This window comes from Palaemon carinicauda, chromosome 15 (genome assembly GCF_036898095.1).
Source record: "Palaemon carinicauda isolate YSFRI2023 chromosome 15, ASM3689809v2, whole genome shotgun sequence".
Classification (NCBI taxonomy): domain Eukaryota; kingdom Metazoa; phylum Arthropoda; class Malacostraca; order Decapoda; family Palaemonidae; genus Palaemon; species Palaemon carinicauda.
Window position 1 is genome coordinate 63921960 of NC_090739.1, and position 12324 is coordinate 63934283.

General features: G+C 51.5%; 1 protein-coding gene across 7 annotated transcripts in view; it reads right to left on the reverse strand.

The window, feature by feature from the left end:
• LOC137654644 (pyruvate dehydrogenase phosphatase regulatory subunit, mitochondrial) overlaps positions 1-12324 on the reverse strand; it is a 660498-nt gene that overhangs the window by 153755 nt on the left and 494419 nt on the right. The gene's annotated exons all lie outside the window — the stretch shown is intronic.

The window sequence follows — 12324 nt, forward strand, 5'->3', positions numbered from 1 at the left end:
TGTATAATGAATTTATCACCAAGAAAACTGTATATCTACAGTACTTAAATCACAAATTTTTAAATCAATTTGTATTTTTCCTAACTATAAAAACCTGAAACCTTTATAAGGATTTAGATTTCAACAAAGCGGGAATCGCCATTTAAACTTTTAACGAGGTACAGTACTGTAGTAGTAGTAGTATCTGGTAGCGTAACCTTGACTTTGAGCTTAATCTAAAGCCTGCGGGGTCGTTGAGGTGGGCAGTATAACTTAAAGGTATTAGGTTTGTAGTTAGGAAAATACAAATTGATTAAAGACTTTGTGATTTGATTCTACACATAATAGTGTACAAACCTTCAACCTTTAATAGGGACTCATTCGAAGTAGGGAGGAAGTTCCTGTAACCAATCTGGTTAAGTTTACTGACTTGGGAAACATCATTACACTTTGGTCTTTGAAAAGCAAGAAAGTGATGACTCCTGTCAACCTCCTAACAACATGAGGATGGAGATGTTGCAAGTGTTAAGCTATGTCCCTACCAGGGGACTGGTGGACAGTCATGGAAGAACCTACATCCCTAAGGATATCTTGTCTGAATGTATGATCATTATAAGAAATAGATTTTATCCACATTATCGACTAAAATTACAAATACAATAATCAAAAGAAGAAACATCAAATTGATATATAAAAGATTTGGAACATGGCAGCAACCAATATTTGCTTTAAAGGATGAAAAAGGAAATACTGTATGATCAATAAATGAGATGGAGGGATAAATATTACAAAGGACTTCTATACCTCACCCTCATCTGGGAGGCTGGGAGATGTAATATGATACAAAATTTGTCTGGAAAGAAAAGCTACTCAGTCGTGAGGCAAATCTGCATCTAATGACTGATCCACAATATAACGGAGCAACTGCTTCACATCGATGGGAAAAAAAGAAGAGGAAAATTGCCAAAAATTCTCCTTGTGGACTTATTTTACAAACACTACCTTGGATGAGATGGTACTTGACCCTTGAGGGAAATAGGTTCACAACATGACTTGTTCAATACAGTAGCTACTGAAGGACCAAGGATAAGGTTATCCAGGGACCTACTGGTAAATTCCCATAAGTAATGGGTAGTTAAGGTTGCCTATCATACCAGACTCCTACCTTCAAGACTAGCACCACTGAGGTTTTTCGTAAGGTTAGGATAGATTTTTATCCTTGACTTCAGGCATTAGGTACTTCCAGAATCTCATTGGAAAAGCACGGCTGAAGCTGCATGGGTCATAAGAAACAATTTTCTAGAATATGACAAATTCGAAGATAATTTGTATTTTTCCTAACCATACAAACCTTAGCTATTTACACAGGGTTTACCTTTTAGCGCAGCTGAAATGGCGAGCCATTAGAATTTAACGAGGGTGTATTACCCCCGCGCTAGTTAGCGGGGGGGGGGGGGGGGGGGGGGGTAGGGGAGTGGTAGCTAGCTACCCCTCCCCTCCCTCACACACAGATGAATGCTCACTTTCACTTAGAGGTATGACTTGTCTTGGAGGACAGGACTGGCGGGCAAATGTGTGTAAATAGCTAAGGTTTGTATGGTTAGGAAAAATACAAATTATCTTCGAATTTGTCATTTGTTCCGTAACCGAAATACAAACCACGCTACTTACACAGGGTGACTTACCCCTTAGGTAGGGTGGAAAGTCCCCAGCCATACTGGCTTTGGCTTTACCCGGGGACTCAGAATCCGAGTGAGTAGCACTCGATAAAAGGAGTCTCTGCACCTCACAAGTTCCTTGCTTCGCAAGGAGCCATGTGGCCTACGTAAGCTTGTGTGTGAAGGAAGAAGTGTGACCCGTCCTAGGCAGTTGACCTGGAGTTCCAGAAGGAACTCTGGGTTAGGACGTTCCCAATACCACCTCGTCAGGGTATGGGGGACGCGACAGTATTGACTCAATACTCGGAACACAAGGAAGCATGGTTTACCTGCAGAGGTTCGAGGTCAGCTATGCAGAGACCAGGATGCTGCTTTCCGGTATAGGGGATGATGAAGAAAGAAGAAAGGGCCAGACATACTTCTTTCGTTCACGCAGACTAAAACCTGATAACAATGCCCTCAACCTTCTGCTACCTGTCCAAAAATGAGCCTGAGGTTAGACCAGCTGTTGTGTAGCCACCACAGAGCGATAGAAAACGTATCGAGACTCCTGTGGGTCATGCCCTGCAGGAAGCGGGCTGCGAAGGTCATTAGACGCTTCCAGACTCCAGCTTGTAGCACCTGCGTCACAGAGTAGTATTACTCAAAGGCGAGGGACGTTGCGATGTATCCAACATCGTGCTCTAGGGCGACGTGACAGGGGAGGGTCTGGAGACAGGTCGAGATGAATGTCCTTGAGTCCGGGCTGAGGAGGTATACTGGTAACTCTCCCCCATGTCCTCCTTGTGCTCCCAAATCGGCTGCAACTGAGGACAAACTGCAGCTGTTCCCAGCGCTAACCTTTCGATTCCTTTACTGGCAAGAAAGAGAAGGTCTTGGAACATCAGATACAGAATGGAGACTCGAAATCTTGAATGAATCGGACCGAAGGGCCGGGACCCCCAGATTCTGAGTCTAGCCAACAACTCAGGAGCGAGCCTGAATGTTGCCTTCCCCTCTTCCTTAGAAAGGGGGGAGTCATAAGAGACCAAGAAGATTGCTTACACACTGGCCGTGGCCAGAGTGAGCAGGAGACCCAAGGCGGAATACAATCCGAGGCCTGTCATAAAGGGTCTTGAGAAGATCTCTTGAAGGACTAAAAGTCCGAGCCATGCTCCAAGTTGGAGGTCTTCCTCCGACTAGGGCAGGGACGATCGTAGCTTCGCATGAGCAAGGATAGATCCAGCGGGCAGGAAAAAGTTATTCCTTTAAGCCTGAAGGTCAGGGAAAGGCTGAGCGACCGGCTTCATTGCCGAGAGCGGAAAGGAGTTTCCTCCCGCCGAAAGGCAATAAGACCGTTATTGCTGGAGAAGAGGCCTCAAGGGAAGAGGTATATCTCCCACGGCACCAACCACCTTAGACTCTTCACTTTGCCTGCGAGACCCCTGTGGATGACTATCGCAGATGACGCGACCTCCGTACCGCGACTGTAGCGGGTTGTCTCTTCTTGAGGAGGAGGCGTAGCGTCTCCAGGCATGAAGCCAAAGCGACGCCCCGGTTCGGGAGAGATGTCGCAGTGTGGTTGCTTGAGTAGTCTGCGCCGTGGGAGAAGCTCTCCCGGGAGTTCCGTCAGGGGAAGCAGAGGGTCCAGAAACCGTTCTGCGCATAGTACCAGTGGAGCTCTCCCATTGAAAGGTTGACAGACAACCTGGTCTTGTTGAGACCCATTGTCCACAGACAAAAGGGAGGGAAGACACAGGCGTCGAAGTTGTCCCACCATCACCGGAATGCACCTTGCCAGAGTTTCGGGGTCTGAGACTGGGGGGAAGAATAGCGAAAGCTTGAGGTTCCAAGCTGTCGCGATCAGGTCCCCCAGACCAGTACTTGCTGGTTACCCAAGGTCAAAGACCCCCAGGTACACTCTCTCTACGAGGCTCTGCTTGGATAGTCTGAGAGAACATTCCCCTGCCTGGAATGAGAGAGCCGATGGTGGTATTGAGAGAATCTCAATCATCCCGGTATCTCTACTGCAAGATGTGAAGGTGTGAAAATGCGTCCCCTGCTGGTTAGAATACGCCAGAATCATGAAGTCGACGCGCACGGGGCGACTCGGCAGGAGCTGTAGGATCTGTAGAGGGGCCAGACTAAGGCCCCTAAGCCTGCCTGAATGATGGAGAGGTATCCTTCAGGTCTTGACCATAGGCCTGGACCGGAACATGCCCCCCCCCCCCTTTCCTTTGACGAGTCCGAGAACAGCATCAAGAATGTGGGGAAAGGACGAGAATATCCACTACCATCAAGAGGCTCCATAGGTCAACACCCATTGCAGGTCTAATAGTTCCGCTGGTCCCATAGGGGCCAGGAAGTCCGGTTAAACATTGCCTGAAGCCACCGGAACTTGGATCGCCCCACATGGAACTTATCCTGAGGCGACCGTTCGGACTATAGACGGGTCAATGAGGAAAGGAGAACTAGGAAACGTTCCAAGGTAGGGCTGAAAGCTCTGCTTGACTGAGAACAGGTACTGCGACTCTCCTCAGTCTTGCCAGTCAACCGAAAGGAAGGCTCGGAGGATGTGGTAACAGAATCTGGCGTCCCCAGGTGGTCACCCATCCAAGTACCGATGTTGCTTAACCTCGCTGGACGGACGAGAAGCGGGGTTTCCAACGTGGTAAGGCCGTTGACTCAATATCATGGCCAGATACTCCAGATGTTGAGGCAGAGGAAGAGAAGGCTCCAAGCAAAATACCATGAGCCCACACTCGTGGTAAGCATCCGGAAGCTTGTCCCGGCGCTGAAGAAGGTCGAACCCGAGCCTACCGGAGTTGACCAGCCCTCCAAACAGCAGAGGAGGCGGAAGCCTGCACCTGAGCGGCCAAGAGGAAGGCAGGGAGAGTTCTCTGGGGAAACAAACCTGCTATGCAACGGCGGGATAGCCACACTGCATCATAAGCAGGAATACTTGCAGTCTAGGCTGAATTCGACGAGCACCCTGGAAGAATGAAGGAATGGAAACTGAAAGTACCCGTCCTTCCGATCCAGGGTTTAAGGAGTCCTGTCGCCTCGTTACCAGTCTGATCGATTCTGCTGGTCTACGCTGGCCGAAGTTTGTTCGACAAACTTGATCAGGGCTGAGAGGTCGACTAAGGACATCCCCTCTCAGATCCTTTCTTACAAGAAAGGATCGACTGAGGAGGCCGGGGGTGAAGCCGTCGATGATCCTAAGGAAGACCTTCGCTTAAGGTATGGATCATTCTGCCCAACCGGGCAACTCTGCTGACGCTATGGCATAGAGGTTCAGAGACACTGAATTCGCTGACAGAGATGGCAGGCGCGATATCCTTGGCTGATCACAGAGATTGTGCGGGAATGGGCATCGGGAAGCTGTCATTCGGATGAGTAACCTTAAGCATCCTCCCAGAGGAAAACCTGCAATCCTAGAGTTCGTGAACTCCTTTTAGGACTATGCCCCCCCGGGGGAGTCTCCCGTGCCATCTGTTCCTGACAGGAGGAAACTGCAATTGGACACCTTGTCCCAGTTGTCGTAGCCAATAACCTAGGCCAACGTGATTGAAAGAAAAGGGCGCTGGAGCCCTGCAGAGTCTGGAAGAAAGCGCCTTGGAGGAGTGAAAACGGAAGTCGATTTCCTCCGCACAGCAGCTGTCTAAGTCTCTGTCCTTGAGCACAAACAAACTCTTCTCAAGGATGGAAGGGTGTCTGAGGTCGTCGACCTCCACAGATGAGACACCCGAAGGAAGCCCTCAGTCAGCGCGTCCAGATGGTACAACATCGAGCTTGTCCGCAAGTTAGATACTTAACGACGAAAGGCCAAGGTGCCTGAGCTCGAGAGGAGGAAAGTACCCATGCTCTTCCTGTAGCTTCCTTGAACCAAACCTCGGGCCGTAACCGAGGAGGGAAAGAACCTGGTAAGCTCCCAGAGGAAGGGGTAAGCAGTCACCCCTTGTCCGATGGAGAAATCTCGAACGGAAAGCCGGCCCCCCCGCCAAAAATCCTTCCAGGTAATGACGGGGAAGGGCTAACCAGGTTCAGGAAAGAGGAGTGTTGCTCAGATCTCCCTTTAGTTTCTCCTATTCTTGCAAGTGCCATGCTCTGCGTTTACGGGGTGAGGCCGTGTTCTGGAAATACACTCCAGAAGAACTCGCCAAGCTGGGAATGCTGCGAAAACCCCATTGGGAATCGTGGTCGCAATCGCCCTGGAGCTCGCGCGACGGTAATTCAAAGATTTTTCGCGTGGGCGAACGTGGAAGCGCCCATGCGCGGTAACGCAAACGAAGGTGAGCGAAGGAGCGCAGAAGGAGGGCAAGCGTGGTAGGAAGGGCGAGAGCTGGTGGTCGGCGAGCGATAACCCATAGACGAGCAATGGATACAGCAAGAAATAAGCCGACGTTTGTGCAAAGAAACACTGTAGGTTCGCGTGATGGAAAACCGTTGGTTCGCGCGTGGGCGAACATTGGAGAGCATGGGCGCGGACGCGCATGAGCGTAGACGTGCAGGCACGTGGGCGTGTGGGCGCGCAGGCGAATGGTCGTGCGGGCGCAAAGGCAAGCGGTCGCGCCGGTGAGCGATCGCGCGGGCGCGCAGGCGAGTGGTCGTGAGGGTGGGCAGGTGGATAAGCGCGAGTCCGAGGTGGCGAACGCAAGCGTTAGTGCGATGGCGAGGAAACGCGCTGCCGCGTGGGCGAGGAAGACCGCTGGCGATATGGATCAACAAGCAATCGGTGGTGAGCTGGTGAGCGCTAACGCGCAGGTTGGCGATGGCGCGTTGTGTTATGCCGACGCGATGGTCGATGCGCAGGTGAGTGATCGTGCGTTGGCGAGCAATCTGCGAAGGTGGGCGATCGCGAGCAGCATGTGCAGGAGGGCGATCGCGCGTTGGTGATCAGCATGCGCATATGGGCGGTTGCTGATGGCGAGCAGCCTCTGCAGGTGGGCGATCGCGCGATGGCGATCAGCATGCGCAGGGTCGCGCGATGGCGATCAGCATCCGCAGTTTGAGGGTCGCGCGAGGGCGATCAGCATCCGCAGTTTGAGGGTCGCGCGAGGGCGATCAGCATCCGCAGTTTGAGGGTCGCGCGAGGGCGATCAGCATCCGCAGTTTGAGGGTCGCGCGAGGGCGATCAGCATCCGCAGTTTGAGGGTCGCGCGAGGGCGATCAGCATCCGCAGTTTGAGGGTCGCGCGAGGGCGATCAGCATCCGCAGTTTGAGGGTCGCGCGAGGGCGATCAGCATCCGCAGTTTGAGGGTCGCGCGAGGGCGATCAGCATCCGCAGTTTGAGGGTCGCGCGAGGGCGATCAGCATCCGCAGTTTGAGGGTCGCGCGAGGGCGATCAGCATCCGCAGTTTGAGGGTCGCGCGAGGGCGATCAGCATCCGCAGTTTGAGGGTCGCGCGAGGGCGATCAGCATCCGCAGTTTGAGGGTCGCGCGAGGGCGATCAGCATCCGCAGTTTGAGGGTCGCGCGAGGGCGATCAGCATCCGCAGTTTGAGGGTCGCGCGAGGGCGATCAGCATCCGCAGTTTGAGGGTCGCGCGAGGGCGATCAGCATCCGCAGTTTGAGGGTCGCGCGAGGGCGATCAGCATCCGCAGTTTGAGGGTCGCGCGAGGGCGATCAGCATCCGCAGTTTGAGGGTCGCGCGAGGGCGATCAGCATCCGCAGTTTGAGGGTCGCGCGAGGGCGATCAGCATCCGCAGTTTGAGGGTCGCGCGAGGGCGATCAGCATCCGCAGTTTGAGGGTCGCGCGAGGGCGATCAGCATCCGCAGTTTGAGGGTCGCGCGAGGGCGATCAGCATCCGCAGTTTGAGGGTCGCGCGAGGGCGATCAGCATCCGCAGTTTGAGGGTCGCGCGAGGGCGATCAGCATCCGCAGTTTGAGGGTCGCGCGAGGGCGATCAGCATCCGCAGTTTGAGGGTCGCGCGAGGGCGATCAGCATCCGCAGTTTGAGGGTCGCGCGAGGGCGATCAGCATCCGCAGTTTGAGGGTCGCGCGAGGGCGATCAGCATCCGCAGTTTGAGGGTCGCGCGAGGGCGATCAGCATCCGCAGTTTGAGGGTCGCGCGAGGGCGATCAGCATCCGCAGTTTGAGGGTCGCGCGAGGGCGATCAGCATCCGCAGTTTGAGGGTCGCGCGAGGGCGATCAGCATCCGCAGTTTGAGGGTCGCGCGAGGGCGATCAGCATCCGCAGTTTGAGGGTCGCGCGAGGGCGATCAGCATCCGCAGTTTGAGGGTCGCGCGAGGGCGATCAGCATCCGCAGTTTGAGGGTCGCGCGAGGGCGATCAGCATCCGCAGTTTGAGGGTCGCGCGAGGGCGATCAGCATCCGCAGTTTGAGGGTCGCGCGAGGGCGATCAGCATCCGCAGTTTGAGGGTCGCGCGAGGGCGATCAGCATCCGCAGTTTGAGGGTCGCGCGAGGGCGATCAGCATCCGCAGTTTGAGGGTCGCGCGAGGGCGATCAGCATCCGCAGTTTGAGGGTCGCGCGAGGGCGATCAGCATCCGCAGTTTGAGGGTCGCGCGAGGGCGATCAGCATCCGCAGTTTGAGGGTCGCGCGAGGGCGATCAGCATCCGCAGTTTGAGGGTCGCGCGAGGGCGATCAGCATCCGCAGTTTGAGGGTCGCGCGTGGGCGATCAGCATCCGCAGTTTGAGGGTCGCGCGAGGGCGATCAGCATCCGCAGTTTGAGGGTCGCGCGAGGGCGATCAGCATCCGCAGTTTGAGGGTCGCGCGAGGGCGATCAGCATCCGCAGTTTGAGGGTCGCGCGTGGGCGATCAGCATCCGCAGTTTGAGGGTCGCGCGAGGGCGATCAGCATCCGCAGTTTGAGGGTCGCGCGAGGGCGATCAGCATCCGCAGTTTGAGGGTCGCGCGAGGGCGATCAGCATCCGCAGTTTGAGGGTCGCGCGAGGGCGATCAGCATCCGCAGTTGAGGGTCGCGCGAGGGCGATCAGCATCCGCAGTTGAGGGTCGCGTGATGGCGATCAGCATGCGCAGGTGAGCTAGTAGCTGGCGAACCATGTTCCTTCAGAAGAGTTGGAGAACGTTGGCGTGCCAGCTGTAACACACGTGGGCGAACCGGAGATCGCCGAGAGACAGGTGATCGCTGGCGAGCTGATGATCGCTGGCGAGCTGATGATCGCTGGCGAGCTGATGATCGCTGACGAGCTGATGATCTCTGACGAGCAGAAGGCTACGCGTGGAAGCCTGCGTATAGAAGAAGAGTCCTTGACCCCGACCTGAACCGAAGTTCTAGATCGCGAGGGCGAACGTGGGCGCACAGGGCGCGTAACAGGAACCAACAGGAACAGCAGGGATGATCATCATGAAAGTGCTGACGAACAGGAGAGCGCTGATGAGCAGAAGAGCGCCTGTGCGTTAACACTGAGCAGGAGCAGGTGAGAACACAGCAGAAGGGCGCGCAGGGAAACCCTGACACGCAAGGGAAGAACCCCCGTGGGAGGCAACCCTTTGCCCCGAAGGGATCGTTGTCCGCCGGGAGACTGATGTCCGTCGGAAGACCGCTGTCCGTCGGGAAGACCGTTGTCCGTCGGGAAGACCGTTGCCCGTCGGAAGATGAGATCAGACTGCTGTCCATTTGCACCAAGGCGGAAGATCGAGAAAAAGGAGTTGTAGGCTGCAAATGGAGATTCAAAAAGGCGCCTCAAGCACCCTTATGGGGAGATGAGAGGCCCTTACGACGAGGCGGACGGTGGGCCTTACGGCGAGGGAGGCCAACAGCAACAGCAACAGAAGAAACCTCTGAAGAGGAGTCTCTATGAGTGTACTCTCTCGCGAACGAAAGAGAAACACTTCGTAGAAGAGACTGGTCAGCAGTGACCTAAAAGGAGCAATCCTCCGAAGAGGAGCTCCTGCAGTTGCCCAGCCCCTTGAGCGAAACTGCAGGTGTGACCGCTCAGCACCAAGAGCATAGTCCCACGAAAAAAAGGCAAGAGGAGAACCCTCCATAAGGGGAAAAACTCAAGCCTGGACAGGAAAAACTTCCCTCGGAAGGAAAGTTACCTGCCCAAGGAGGCAAGCCTCCTGAGAGTTCTAAAATGAACTGGAGAGCTGTCCGTCGTCACAGGAGTACTTCCAGTAGAAGGAGACATGCCCCTGACGAAAACACAAGGGGGGAGGCAGCAACAGCCGAATCCCCAGGACTCAACAAGACAGCTCACACCGTTGCCATATTACAGAAACGAACTAGATCGGTAACTGTAAAAAAATAAAACAAAAAAACATTAGTACACATTCATTCCCCCGGGAAGGCTCCGAAGAGGAATCCCGAGGGAAGGAAACAAGAATTACACAACAGGGACGTGCCCTCACAACCACTTACACTCACGGAAGGAGAGCTGTAACCAAAACAGAATTATAACAATTATAATTATGTAACTATGTAATTTAAAAATGAATGAACACCAAAGAAAGAACGAAAACCCCGAAAGGAATCGTTCTACAAAGCTGAAAAATCAACAAATACAATTAGATTGATAAACTAATTGAGACATACGTACGGAGTAGCAACCCCCCCACACGGAAAGGAAGCTACAAGGGCGTAGTAACACGTAGTAAAAGGGTGAACGACCTCAAGAGAGAGAGAGAGAGAGAAAGACATAAGTCAAACTCTATCGCCACCCATAACGCCGTGGCGGCCAACTGCCGAGGACACCACGTAGATAAGTACACTACACACACAAATCTGAAAAGGAAACTTACTGATTTCTATACTCAAATATGTATACAAACATGAAAACATGTTTACATATATATTGAGTAAATGAAAAGTAAGCGATTAAGTAAAGACAAAACAAACAATGGCTGCCAAGAGAAGACCAAGACAGAGACGTCTGTCACAGTCCGAGCCAAAAGTGAAAGTGAGCATTCATCTGTGTGAGAGGGAGGGGAGGGGTAGCTAGCTACCACTCCCCTAACCCCCCCCCCCCCCCCCCGCTAACTAGCGCGGGGGTAATACACCCTCGTTAAATTCTAATGGCTCGCCATTTCAGCTGCGCTAAAAGGTAAACCCTGTGTAAATAGCGTGGTTTGTATTTCGGTTACGGAACAAATCTTCATTTATACTCGTACAGTGTAGGAAAGAATCTTTGGTGCTCTCCATGGGGACCAGAGTTCTCTTAAGAAGTGTCACTTTGTCATCTTGGACAGTAGAGAGTCATTATGCACCCAGCTAGAATGAGATTGGAGTTGTGTCAGGCTGACTTTTGGACACAAACAACAGGTAAGGGAGTGGATGGCTTTCCTTCATTGCATAGTCTAGTAGTCAAATTCCACCTAATGCCCAATCAAGAGTACGGGAGGGTCCACTTGAGACCTGATGACTTGAGTGACTTTTTTAAGGGGCTAAAGTTCCTGGAGGGAGAAGAGCATTTAAAGCTACAACTGAGCCCCGGAAGATCTTCCGAAGAGGAAAGATCAGAGCTCTTCAGTCTGAGGTTTAACTAAAGTCTGAATGACAGACTTTTACAGCAGTGACTTAGTGGAGTGTCCTAGGCAAAGGAAGATAATAACTGCAATTCATTTCATAGAGGCTCCACCAGGCGATACATACCTTCCACGAAGCCACTAGCAGAAAAATGACAAATTCATAGATAATTTGTATTTTTCTCTAACAAATACGAACCTGTAATTATTTATATATGGCTATATCTTTCAGCAAAGCTGGAAGGTAGCAAATTAGACTTTTGGTGCGAGGTGGTAACCCTACCCATAACTGGGGGGGGGGGGGGGTAGTGGTACCAGCCACTTGTATATAACCCACGGAGTGATAAACTAGCCACTTTTTTGTTTTGTTTTGTAGAAAGCGGACGTCTCCTCTCTCTACTCCTCAAGGTTGCCATAGACACTGACGAATGAGGTTAATTTTAAGTACAAATACTGCTTATAGCCGCACTTCCATCATGCCAACTGAATACCCTTAACTTAATTAGTCTTGTTAAGTACATTTGAAGCCAGTGGATTACATCCAGAAGATATTGATGGGTCACTTTAGTTAAATGTTTGACAGGAAAATCAAGTGTATCCAGAGAAAATCATACAGGACACCTCAGGCCCATTTTCATAATAGAGAGCCACTATTTGTGAGAAATAATAAAGAATACAGAAATATCATTACTACATCCTATGTCTAATAATTTTATCTCCAAAATTGAATTCCTTTTTAAAAGTATTTGGGGAACATTAACTTAATTTGTCGAATATGCAATAGAGAGGTCTTCACGACGAGTATGCAAGTGTTTTTTATATATCAAATCTATTCTTATTCCATCAAATACATAATATCTTTTAATTGCGAGTTCTTTCATCCTGATGACTAAAAGTTTTCAAACTTTGAAAAATGGAGTTCGGGTGCAACAACTAAATATTGAGCAGGTAGGGTGCATCAATTACCAATGAAGTAGATTAATCCCAACTTCTGGGGTGAATGCACTGGGGCAGATGGACTACTGTATAGTCTATAAACATTAACCTAACTTAGGACAAGATGTCCTTACTCAAGGGCTGGGGAATTAAGACTTTACTTGCTTAGGTTTTATTATAGTTATGGACGGGGAAAACTTTCTTACTAAAAAATAGTTTTATTATACAGATAAATGCCCGCTTTCTTCGAAAAGGACACTTATTTTCACCGCAAATAAATACTTAGTGAAATATTCATATACGGTATATATATATATATAT